Below are 13238 nucleotides of genomic sequence, written 5' to 3' on the forward strand. Positions count from 1 at the left end.
AGTTTGCTTACCGGTACTGACTGAGATTCATCTCGAAGATTTTTTGGGAGGATTTACTTTACTAGTTTAGATTTGGAGGAGGAGGAGGAATGAGGAGGCAGATGTGAAGATGTAGAAAAACACAAAGCAGGCAGCTTTTAACTCCCATGCCATCCAGGAACTGTACGACTTCCAGTAAATCAGTGCTTCTGTGTCGACAAAAGAATGCTTCAGGTTTGATGTAAAATATGTAAAATTTGGGGGAAACAAGCAGCTTAAAGGCGTGTTGTCATAGTCATTTAGGGAGATGGCATGAGTTTGACGTTAAAGCTTTACAACTAGTGATAATAATTTGTAAAAACAGCCACAAAAGAAAATACTCTCATAAATATATATATATATATATATATATATATATATATATATATATATATATATATATATATATATATATATATATATATATATATATATATATATATATATATATACTTGAAGAAATATTATTATTTATATTGGTATTTTCTCTTACTTTGTGCATAAGACAACATATACCTTTATTGTCACTGTCTGCATGTACAATTAGATTAAAAGCAGTCAAAATTGCAAAAAAGACCAGTTGTGCAAAATATATTATAAGTAAAAATAATGTTCAGAATACAAGACAAAATGATATGCATGCAGTGATTGCGTGAAAATGTATATTTCAAATAAAATAAATACTGAAGAAAAAAAAAAAAAGGAAAAAAAAAAACAGAAATCTGCACATTTAGAAGAAAAAATATACAATATCTAGATTTCATGTGGTGACAAGGGATCAGATGAAATTAATTAGTTTTTTTGGTAGTGATACAGCAGCGAAACAACACATATTTCAAGAAAATTTCCCCTAAGCAGATGGTGAAATGAAAGCTAACAACTGGTAGTGAAGATGGCATTTTTTATTAAAACAGTTTCTTTTTTTTCAATGATGGTGGGGTTAAATCTAGACACCCACACAAATTACTCATAATAGACTGTCTCTGCTTAAGTTTCATTTATTGAGAAGACTCCGTTTTCAATCATTCCAACATGCTGGATGGTCACAGTGAGTCGGGAGGTTATGAAAACCACATGATAATGTCTGTCTCACTCAAATGAAATACCACCAGAGAAAAGTCACGAGTCAATAAGGTGCAAATTTCCCCTTGATGAACATGCATTAAAACCCATCGCCGCACATTAGAATTTCACTTGTCGGCAGACCATTACTCAGAGTTGTAATTATACCATATATACCATATATTACTTTGAATGAAAGAATGCCAATTACAGTCCTTTCACTCTGTCTTTCTGTGTGTTGGCTGATGCCTCCATAAAAGCCTGTGATTAAATTACTCAGAGGAAAGCACTTACATTTTATATGACAGCCCCCTCAGCTATGAATTCCCCACCTATAGCAGCAAATCATCTGAGATGCTCTGACTGTGGACAGGTGGGCCTAAATGACTCAGAAACAACTCCATCCAGCTTCAGGTGCGATGCTGTAATTCTTTATCTGCTGACACGGAGCGTACGTACCTGGTATCAGCCGACAGGGGCATTAGGCACAGCGAGCATCACTTTTATTTTTGGCCTTCTTTCACTGACGTTCTGTTTGTCTGTTGTTAAGCTGTCAAACTTGAGTAAATGAAGTTTATCACACTTTTAACAGCTCTGTATGTACGTGTGCCAAGAGCGCAGTGGCTGTGAATGTAGGGGCTCTCCAGACAAACAAACAAAAAAATGTAACAAAAAGGAATCACTGTTATGCAAAAGTTTTTGCTTCAGACAAATGGTGGCACCCAGGACCATCGAGCCTTTTCTCCCCCAAAGTACAGCAAAAATGTGTGAAAAGGAAAACCTACATACTCCCACATGTTGCATCAGAAATAAAATAAAAAGTCCCTCATAACAGACAGTTGCTGTTTGTGCTCTGATGTATACCGGACATTTGTGTTATGAAAGAGGGGAAAAAAAAACGAAAGAAAGTTTTTTTCTCAGTTGGTAGTTTATTCACAAACTGCATCGCGTTTCGTTACGCAAGTGTCATTTTAGAGATGCAGTGTGAATAACCAGAGTCAAGACATTTCACTTGTGTTCCACAGCAGATAAAAAAGAATTTGTTCAAGTAACACTGGAATGTGAAATATGAGTTCTGAGAAGGAATGGGCTGGCCAGACAGGCAGACAGACAGACAGACAGACAGACAGGCAGACAGACAGACAGACAGACAGACAGACAGACAGACAGACAGAGGGGCCCTTCTGACAAGAAAAGAAACCTTCACTTGTCACTCACATCACTTCTCTGTCAATAGCTGTTTAATCCTCTGCTGAAAGCTGGTAGGTGCAGGATTCAGAAGCAGACAAAAGGTTAAAGGTGAGTTGAGTGACGACTGTCCCGCTCCCTCCCCTTATCAGCCCCCACTCCAACTCTAAAAGCTTTTTTTTTTTTTTTCAATCACGGGTGTCCATTTGGGTAAAAGGTAAGGTTTCTAATCATCTCTTATCATCTCTTTGTTTGTTTTTTTATGAAAGCAGACATCAGAGTTTTTAATATCAAAGCTTCAGCTCTGTAGCCTGCGACAGCAATACAGATGAAAGTGATGCTGAGGAGAAATGCAGAAAGCGTGTGTTATCAACTTTCGCAGATGGCTCAAAATGTCTTTGCCTGATGGAAAAAAATCTTTCACACCTTGCTAACCATCTCGAAAAATAAAAGAGATCATTTTGCAGGGCTTTCTACTGTGACAAATACAGAGGAAAGTGGAATTAGTTTACTGTTACATGTTTGTGTGAAAACAAAAATGAGCAGATTGAAGACAATTCTTTTTAGTTGGGAACACAAATCCATTTGCACTTATGCAATGGGTTTCGTCTCCATGGCAACAGCTTTGCTGATCACATGGAGACTCATTATTCGTGTCTAACCACAGAAGCATTTCCTAATTGAATTACCCTGCACCTGTACACATTATAGATGGGAATAATAGACTGTTACAGCAAGCCTTTGGATGAATAGAATCTTTGATTTCACATTGTTTGTGTAACACTGGGCAGGAAATTATTTTTCCCTCTAAGGCCAGAAATTATTCATTAATGTAATGAGAGAGCGGGATTTGTTTTGTGATAAGCAACAGTAAATTGGACATTTTAATTATTCATGTCTGTTTCATCTTTGCACTGCAGGCAATGTGAAAGCTCACTCAAAGTTTTTGTTGCTGGTTTTTTAGGTACAATAACTACTAATTTATCACATTCATGAAACTATCATGGCTTGACCTTTTTTATTTTTTAGTCTGGATTAAGTTTGACTTTTTTTTTTTTGCTTCAAAATACCATGTGACGGACGTTTTATTATAAATAACATTCTTTTAACTAATAATCCCTGGATTTTAAAAAGAATTTGGACACCATGCTCACTTCTTTTTTTTAAACGATGACCGATTTCTTGAAGTAAAAACCTTTTAATATGAACATTTTAGGAATACTGTTTATCAATCTACTAAGTTATAGTGGATAGTTTATAAATAAATAAATCAAAATACACATTTTTTCCACAGGTATCGAGAATATGCTAACACAGATAATGTGTAGCGGTGTTCGACTGTGGTTTTTTCAATGTGTTTCTAACAATGTTAGGAGTTACAAGTATTATGTGGCTAATGTTTATGATATGGCCAAAGAGACTAGTATGGCTAACATGTGGTGTGTTACAAACATGTTCTAGAGTTACTGTAAACACAGTTAATAAAGTCTGACTGACGGATTTAACTTTTTTTTTTTTTTTTTTTTACTTTTTGTCTCTCTTAATGCGCCCTATATATATATGACATAAGTTGGAAAATAGAAACGCTTTAGAATCTGGTGCGCCCTCCAGTGCAGAAAATACAATGGTTTAAATGTTTGTCAAAGATCTATGAATGTTGCCTCCACATATTGTGGTCAAACGTTTGCTTAACCAAACCTTCGCATACATTAGAGCTGACCTTTAAAAAGTAATGTTCTGGAATAAGTCGTGTACTGCATTCCTGTGAATCTTTTTTGTTTGTTTGCTTGTTGTAATGAAGGAGTGCTTGCAAAAAAAGAAAATAATAGCTGACCTCTGCTACATGTTATTGTGTAAGACTTGTTTTTGCAGTTCTTTAATTGTAGCATTCCATATAATTCTGTTTAAAAGGCCATTTGCAAACAGACTATTTTCTGTTGTTTACCAAAGAATGTGATCAACTGTCAGCTCTTTTAATGTAGAATTTAGGTTGGATCAATAAGCAGATCAGAAATGAGGATTTTAAAGGCAAGCTGTGGAATAGCTGCAAATAGGCTCAGTATTCAGAATCCACTTGTATTCTGTTCCTGCTTCAACCAGTTAGACCTGGCAAATGTTCCGTATTTGTATACATTACAAATCATTTTCTCTTAGTTGATTAAAAGTTGGAACATTACATATTAATGAACATATTAGTATCAAGATGTGTGCATATATGCTTGATTACAGCTCAGTCCAACCAATCCTTGGAGACAAGTTAGACAAACAAAAAAGGAAATAATCGATAAAATACATTTTATTTGTGAAAAAACAAAGTTGAAGGCACAACCAAAACATCCCACAAGAAGATATTACAATGAAGAATTTTCAGGGTGAGGATGAAGAATGATTTGTTCTTTATTCCTCTGAGCTGTTAGCTTGACATAAGAATGTGATACATGTCTTTTTATCTTGCAATTTGAAATTCTCAACTTTGAAAAGAGATGGTGTTGCCTTTAATCATGTTTGTCTATTTTTCTAAAACAAACACCCCTGCAATTGGGGGGGGTGAGTCAATATTAGTATCATTATTGACAAAGATTTAAAAATCCTCACTACGAGCTGCTTTAAGAATTGCAAAATAAAACTGTTACAAATATATATATTTTTTTAAATCCTTATATTTGTAATGACCCTCCACTGTGGTGTTTTGCCACCCTTCCTAAGTTTTCTACCCCTCTCCCCCATATGAAATGTTCTAGCTCCGGCCCTGGCTTATTCTCAGCAGTGACGTGCAGTCAGGGGCGGCAAATTTCCTGATGAAATACACGAGAGAGAGCAGCAGGGGAGGCACTGGCCACCCATGTCTTCCCTGCGCCCAGCCTGCGCCGCACACACTGAGCTGCAGCTGACGCATGCACTTTACTGTTTCGGTCTTTATATCATTATAAAAAACGGTTTATTTTCAATTGCTTCATTTGCTTATTTCTCGCCAACTATCTGATTACATTGGTGCCAGTATGTGATCCATTTCTTTTTTTTATCCCCTAAAAATGTGCATTAGAAATAAACTAGGTAAGACAGTACGCGTGCCTCAAGGCAGAGGGCGCTGGTTATCCCAGAGAATATGTCACCACGGCTAAAGAATAATAGAATTAGTGTTGTAGGTACCATAACCATTTGGCCTGCAATAACCGTTCGGGGTCCTTTCGACTGAGGATAACGTCACACTACGGTAGCCCCACTTGGACAAACTACAAAGCGTGGAGATCTGCTCGGGCTCTACATATTTTCATTTCACGTTTCCTTTTGAAACCCTCATAAGTTGTGTCTGACATTATTCTTTGTAATGTTTATAGAAAAGTTTTGCCACAACCCACTTTGTAAAAAGATCTGTGGCTGTTAAGGCCCGTTCACACCGGGACGAATTTGGCCGGCGATTTTCGCCGATGTTTAACGCCTCGTGACTAAACAAAGGGCACCAACGAGAGTGTGCACACCGACGCGAAAAAACGCCACGCGTCAAAGCGTCAAAAAAAAAGAAAATGCCTCGGGTTCGTTTTTTTTTTTTACGCCTCGCGTCGATATCTATTCGACCAATGAGAATGGCGCTTTTGCACACGTGTCTGGAGCTTCTGAAGTTAAAGTAAAACACAACTTGGGGGCGCTCAAACACAAAACTGCCTTGCTGAGCACATACCAGCGAAGAAGATAGACGCAGAGTAGCGTCTGCACTGCCGCGAAGAAATAATGACGGACATTCTAAAATATCCCCGAACCAAGTACCAGTTGGAGCTACTGGTGCTTGAAATATTCCTGTTTTCTTTGTTTGATTCTGACAAGCGCGTAAATACTTGCTCTCTTCTTCTGAGGGAAAAGCGACTTTAAGAAGCGTAAAGTTGCGCAGCGCCACCTTGTGTACAGGAGTGTTTCTGTTTACATTAAGCGCCATCTAATGTCAGGGAATGAAATTGCATGTTCGCTCGGCTCATCGTCAGCGAAAATCGCCTGGGTGTGAACACAAAAAACGTGGCGAAAAACGCTGGCGAATAACGCCTGGCGAATATTCGTCCCGGTGTGTACGGGCCTTTAGAATGAACCTGCTGCTCCACACAAGCGACCCGTGTCTCTGAGCAGAGCAGCTGGAGTCTCGTGGCTTCGTGTTCCCAGGCAGGGAAGGTGCTTTGTTATAGAGTGAGGTCCGGAGAAGGGTTCGGACCGCAGTCTGTTCGGCTGCAAATGCACTTAATAATAATGATAACAATAATAAAAGCAGGTTTAGAAGATAATCTCGCTCTATGTCGGAGCTCTGTTTGTTTACAACGGACCACATAATATCGTCTTCTATGGTAGTATTGTAATTTGTCCAGACCAATCACTATCTGACACGTCATCGGACCAACGGACAGCCAATCACATAATGTGACGTCAGCACTAGTCGAAGGACCCCGAACGGTTATTGCAGGCCGAATGGTCATGGTACCCACACCGTCCAGTTATTCTTTAATATTGTTTAGCATCATTTTCTAAATGGAGGATTACTTGTCTAAATTCAGGAATTTGTTTAGACACGTCACTGGCAGTGATCTCCACTGTGACAGAGACTTTTACAACTGAAGAAAGAAAAGTAACACTTCTACAGACATGTTATCTATGTGTTTCTCCAGAAGGAGCGGTGCAAGGACTTCCTTTATGAGTAAAAGTAAGTCAAAAATAACAATTATGGTGATTTTATTTAATGCTACTGTTGGCAAACGGAAGAAACATGTTCAAATAAAATTTTAAACAACACTCTTTAACTTTTGCTAATCAAATGGTGAAAGAGGTTCATTTGTTTGTAAATCTGACTGATGACATTACTGTGCTGCAAATAGGCAGAAACGGTTGTACTGGTGAGACATCCGAACAACTGTCCCATTTTTGAGAGCATCGCTTGTGGATTTAGTGGTTTTCTTCAGGATAAAAAATGAAATGTTAATACAAATTTGGTCAGATGCACAAAACTACACCTTTCACATGTCCCAGAAAATTATGCATGCATTTAGATGTTTGTTCTCTGTAGATTGTATACACCACTATACACCAGCACAAGTAACATAGGACCTGAATGAACATCAAAGAAACATCACCAAAGTTAGATGAAGAAATCAGGATTTATTATAGAAATTAGAAAAAAAAAATATTTGGTGATTTCTGATCAAGAGTCATAAACAAAACAAAAACTACAGATACACCAAAATAAGGAATTAAGCAGAAGAAAAAGAGACACCTTCCAAAGTAAAATAAAAAAGTGGACCCTGGAGGGGTTAAAAAAATCTGGCTGTGTAACAAATAAGATTTTAAAAAGTGTGTCAGCCCAACCAGGGAAAGTAATGTGGTCAAAGCTGCTCCGTTGTCTGCAGTGCACAAGCACATAGGTGCAGCGTTGGGGTTGCAGCTACCATACGTTTTATTTTGAAACTAACCAAACGCAGTTAACAAAGGCTTGGTGTTCAGTTTGCCAAATACGGTAACTCAATATAGATGATTTTTAAAAAAAGAGCCTCAAATGTTTTTCAAGCTAAAAACTAAAATAATTTAGATTTTTAATCAAACCTAAATTGTGTTTTTTATGGAATCTTATTAAATAAAAGCTCCCTTCAATTTTGTATGTTTTTTTCAACATTCTTATTTCACTCACTGTATATGTGTCTAATATGAACTCAAATTTATATTAAAACTAGGGAATGTGTACAGAGCAGTGTAAAGTCAACAATGATCCCCATCCTCGTTGTCAGAATCTAAGCTAATTCGTCATAGTTTGTAATAAATTAGCAATACTAGTGCTTATTTACAAAGAAAAACCTGGAAAAAGAGAAAGTGTTTACGATTGTAAAGCGAGACACTTTATCTTTTGCCACTAGTAGAAATTTAATTCCATGATCTTGAAAGAGGAAAATTGAGATCCACAGAGGTATGTGGATGAACGAAGCAAGATAAAAGCAAAACCCTGTAATGCACTGTGACACAAGGCTCACATCAAAGCAGAGAGAAGAAATGGTAAAACTGTGCGTGATAAAAAAGCCATGTTTTCCTTCAAATATTAATGACTCTATGAAAGGCTTTACTCAAAACAGCCGCTGTTCTGAATTTATGAGTCTAGAGTAACACAGAATTGTGATAAATAAGTTCTTTTAGCTCTCACAACCCCACCCCTCTCTTTTAATAGATGGCTGCATGACCTACAGTCATTCTGCACAGGCACTGGTTTGGTCTGTCTATTTCTCAGAGGACTGCTTTGTGGGCGTGTGCCGGTGAATGTGCTTGCTTTTTGTTTGTGCAGCTCTAACTTATTTTTTTAATTTTTCCCTTTAACTTCCTGTGAGTCACCAGCTGCGGAGGAAATACTTTACAGCTGTACCTTCATTTTTTATGTGAAAACACGCTTTAATGTACACAGAGAACAAAAGCAGGAATCTGGCACAGTGTTTTTGCTTCTCTTGTAAATTCCTGTGCACATACTTAATTTGCTTTGCTGCTCAATGGTTAAGTGCAGTTATAGGGCTGTTATATAACCTTGGTTGTTTAAGTATGTCATGAGCCCAGAGTGGCTTATGTAACTTTACAAGATGGTGTAAATCTGTAGATCCCCTCTTCTTTCCACTTATCTAAAAATCCAACATATCTTTTGTGCTGGTGGAAATTGCTTGGAGAAAACTCTTGAGAAAGTGCCCTCCGTTGTGCGGCAGAAGATTAGCGTTGCTGTGAAGTGCTGCAGCTGCAAATATTCTTTGTCACCGTTGAGATGCAAAAAGATCGAAATTGAGATACATTTTGATGTTGCAGATGTTCCTAGTTAGTGTTCCCAACTTTTCTGATGACTGTAGCATTTTGAGGAGGGTCGCTCATTTGTCCCTCATTAAATTACAAGGTGAAACGATTACAGAGTGTGGGCTTGTCAACATGTGAAATAAACACAACCTTCCCTTAAAATAAACTGTGATTCTGTTGGATAAATATTTTCTTTATGGATATTTGTATAAAGGTTTGTAAATACCTGGTTGGAGTTTCACACCAGCCTTATGTAACTAACAGACATTAACATGTCAGTAGGTTGGGAGGCGGGTTTATGATCTGAAAATAGGTTATTTCTTTTACCAATAACTGCACATTGCATTGATTCTTTTGATACTGGAAAGGCTTTTCTCACAACTACCGGAATTTAAATTTGTGGAATCAGACTAAAACTCCTTTTGATTATTCAACAGCAGACAAAATTGATGAGTTTTAAAATAAATGAGATGTATGTCCCGCCCTTGCAACTCTCATTGATTGGCAGGCTCTCTCTCTCTCTGTATATAGCTTTTTTAAGCAGGAAAAAAAGAAAAAAGTAAATGTTCAAAAATATTTTTTTCCACAACAAAGCTTACATGATTTATTTATTTTTTGATCAAATGTAATGAAGAAGCACCGATGCTCTCCATGACCTGTACAGTTTAAACCCATTAAGGTGGAACAATAGCACAGCTCTATGAGCTGTAAAAAGCTATAATGAAACCATTTTGCTTCACAGTGTACTATGGTTGGATGCATAAATTAACTTGTTTTTTAGTATTTAAATTATGTTGGAGTTACCAGTTGAGTTATCATTCGCCCTCAGGTGGGTTGTTTTGTTTTTGAAAGACATGGGAAGAAAGACTTGAGGGAGTGTAGGAAAATAAAAAAACAATTGGCTAAGTACAAATGTTACTGTTTTTTTTAGTAGGACTATGTTTCCCAACACCAATCTTCAAGTACCCCTTTCTCCCACATATTACCTTTTTCTCTGTTTTACCACAGATGGTTGATTTTATCGGTACTGCAGAGGCCTGTTAATGAGTCACAGTGATTTGAATGAAAATGGATAAGAACAGGTAAATAAGAGAAAAATGCATATCAAGAAATCTTGAAAACTGAGGTGGGGAAAAAATGTCGCAGAACAAAATCCAGTTCGGTATGCTATTTTAAGCAACCTAACACAGGAAAGGAGATTTCACATTACTCTCGCTATTTATACAGGTAATTGTAACAGTTTGATGATTCCCACTGTATACGCACTGTCCAGATTTCTTTGCATCATGGTCTGACTCACCTTTTTATTCTTACAGCAACCCGGATTCCTTTGACCTTAGTCACAAGCAACCATACGGGTCAATCCCCGTACAGGCTTTTGGGTTGTCATGGCTCGTGGATGTTCAAACAGGAGGGGCATAATCTTAAAGGGAGGGCAGGTGTGTCTTGTAGTTCCGTCTTAGTGGGACGTCATGAAAATCCATCTATACCCATGCTAAGCAAGGTGCACCTAACTTGGCTGCGCCTCAGTCAACTTTGAACTCTATGTGTTTGTTTCTGTTGTATGTCTTGTACTGGAATCAAATTCCATACATCAGTGTGAGCTGAGCACATGACAACAAACCTATTCTGAATCTGAATCTGAAAATGGAATGAACCATTTTCGTGAGTATGAGGTAAGTGTAGCGTTTAGTAATTATAAATACAATGTAAGTTGCACACACTTATGACGTGTGAGTGATGCTACTGTGCCCTTAAACTGTGCATGGACATTTTTGCTCCACAGGCTAACCGAGTGGTCTACGATCTTGATATTTTGTGTGGGCCACCTGCATGCCCTGTTCAGATTTGCCAATTATTCCCCTGCAGACAGCCTGTATCCACCCCGTATACAGCCCTATAGGGCAATTGAGACTAAGCTACCAACTGTGTACTGGAGTGTCCATCAAAATTCAAACTAATTTCTGATCTGGTTAAGGAGTCTAGGGTCACACGGTGCTTTAAATAGTTTGCAGAAAACCCCCCTCTGAAAAAGCACTTGCACAGTGAGGTTACGGATGCCTTTTATGAGCTGTAATAATGACATTACTTGTCGCTGTAACCCTTTGAGATATTTTGAAGACAAGCCTGGTTTGGTTTACAGATCAACTCGCCACCAGGAAATCTCTGGACAATCCAGATGGTCATTTAATTTATTAAAGCAACGCAGCAAGAATTTCCAGGAATTGTTTTTCTCAAACATTTTCACGACATTTACATTTTGCGGCGCACATATACAAATACTTATTTCTAACAAAAAACACTTTTAAACAGTCTGTCGATACCCTATTTAGCTAAACCAAAATTGTCCCCAGATTGAATTTTCAGACAAGCATTGCATTATAAGTGTCAAAAATTATATGAAATAATATTTGAAAGCATGCAGCAACTATTCTTTTGGCTAAGTTGCATATTATGTGCATATATATATTTTTTTAGCTGTCTTAAGCAACAACTCTAATAAACTCAAAAATATTAGGCTTATGAGAGAAAGAAAAACACAGCTGAGGCTTTTGCTATGAACACAAATTATTTTGGGCATAAAAATGCAGGTCTAATCTGATCTTCGACAAAGTGGGTCACAGTACAGGGTTTTCTGGGGAGCAGCTGAGATGCTTTGATGTGTTTTAGATGTGTGGCTACAGCTACAGACACACTGGGTGCAAGGCATTGCTACACCGATCAGCAGCCGCGATAAAGCCCCCTTTAATGCACTGAATGCCACACTGAGGTCGTTTCTTCACGATGATTTTTAAAGGGGATTACAAGAGATTACTCAATAACATCTAAGTGTAAAATGAACAGTGATAGCTATGGTACTTTGCCGCATCTGCTGTGTCCCAGTCACTAATGCTATAACTTCGTCCAAAGGCCTTTCATGTGAAGTGATTTGACATGCTTTGTCTCTAAAGGAGGCAGAGCAGACTCTGTAATTTGAGTTGAAGGATTTGCAAACATACAATTTTTCAAAGTGATTTTTTTTTCCCCTCTTCAAACATGTAAACATTTTAATATACTTAATGGATTTGGATTTGATCCATGTCTTTGAAAGCAATGTTGTTGCTTTATTTATTTCTTTATTTTTTACAGATAAGCTCAGATGAAATGAATGACTACTGTTTTTGTGATCAAACTCAATCTAAAACTAATCCCATCAAAAATTACCAAGATTTAACTTAATCCAAGCTTGTAGGCAATCTTTTATTGAACGTCAAAGAGGAATATCTTGTCAGCTGTAATTTGTATTTGCAAATGCTGTTTGAATATAGTCACTTGGAACTGTTCCCGTTTGAATGTATGACTGCAGTAATTAACTCTAAACGCCCGATCTTTGTCAAGGATACGCTGATTTTTTTTCCAAGTGGACAATAGCAATTGGTATTAAAGGGTAATAATTAAATTTCTTGACCATTAGGGAGAGTGACTGACAGCTAAATTGCCGACTCCTCTCACAGAGGGCATGTGAATTGCAGGACAGAGCATTAATTACAATGAATGGATATCACTTTTGTAAGTGTTACAGCTTTTAGTTTCTCCTTTGCAGTTAAATTATAACCACATATAGCGATACTTTGTATTTTTCCAGGCTCAGGAAGTAGATGGGATGTTCGGACCGGCTTTGAATGTGGAAGGATTAACAGGGTTTATGGAAATAGACATTGTCAAAGGCTGCTGAACGATCTATCTTTTTCTTTGGGATGACCTCAAAGGTAGCAATGAGATTTGCCTGAAAGATATTACAGTACTTTGTCCCTGTCTGCTCGGTGCAAGACTTCACCGCCATCCTCCCCCACCATGCAGGCTGCTGACCTTTCATATTTAATATACCATGTTGGGTAAAGGTCACTACTGTTTTGGCTTTCCTCCACCGGTTTTGTTTTGTGATTGGAAATGCCCATAAAGTCTTTGAAATACAAATATTTTCATGTTGCCGTCAAAAACACTCAAAGGGCATGTAATCACGCATTTTCTGCAGTCTGGAATTTCGGGGATTCACAACCGCCCCCGTTTTCCTCATTTTTCACCTGACTGTAAAGCTTTGACTTGCTCTCCTTTGTAATTACTTGCATTCAGCCTTTAAATAGCTTTGTGCTCCTTTAGCCTTCGATTCTACAAAGCTATCATTTAAATTTAAACTGTAT

The sequence above is a fragment of the Oryzias latipes genome, chromosome 5 (genome assembly GCF_002234675.1).
Source record: "Oryzias latipes chromosome 5, ASM223467v1".
Classification (NCBI taxonomy): domain Eukaryota; kingdom Metazoa; phylum Chordata; class Actinopteri; order Beloniformes; family Adrianichthyidae; genus Oryzias; species Oryzias latipes.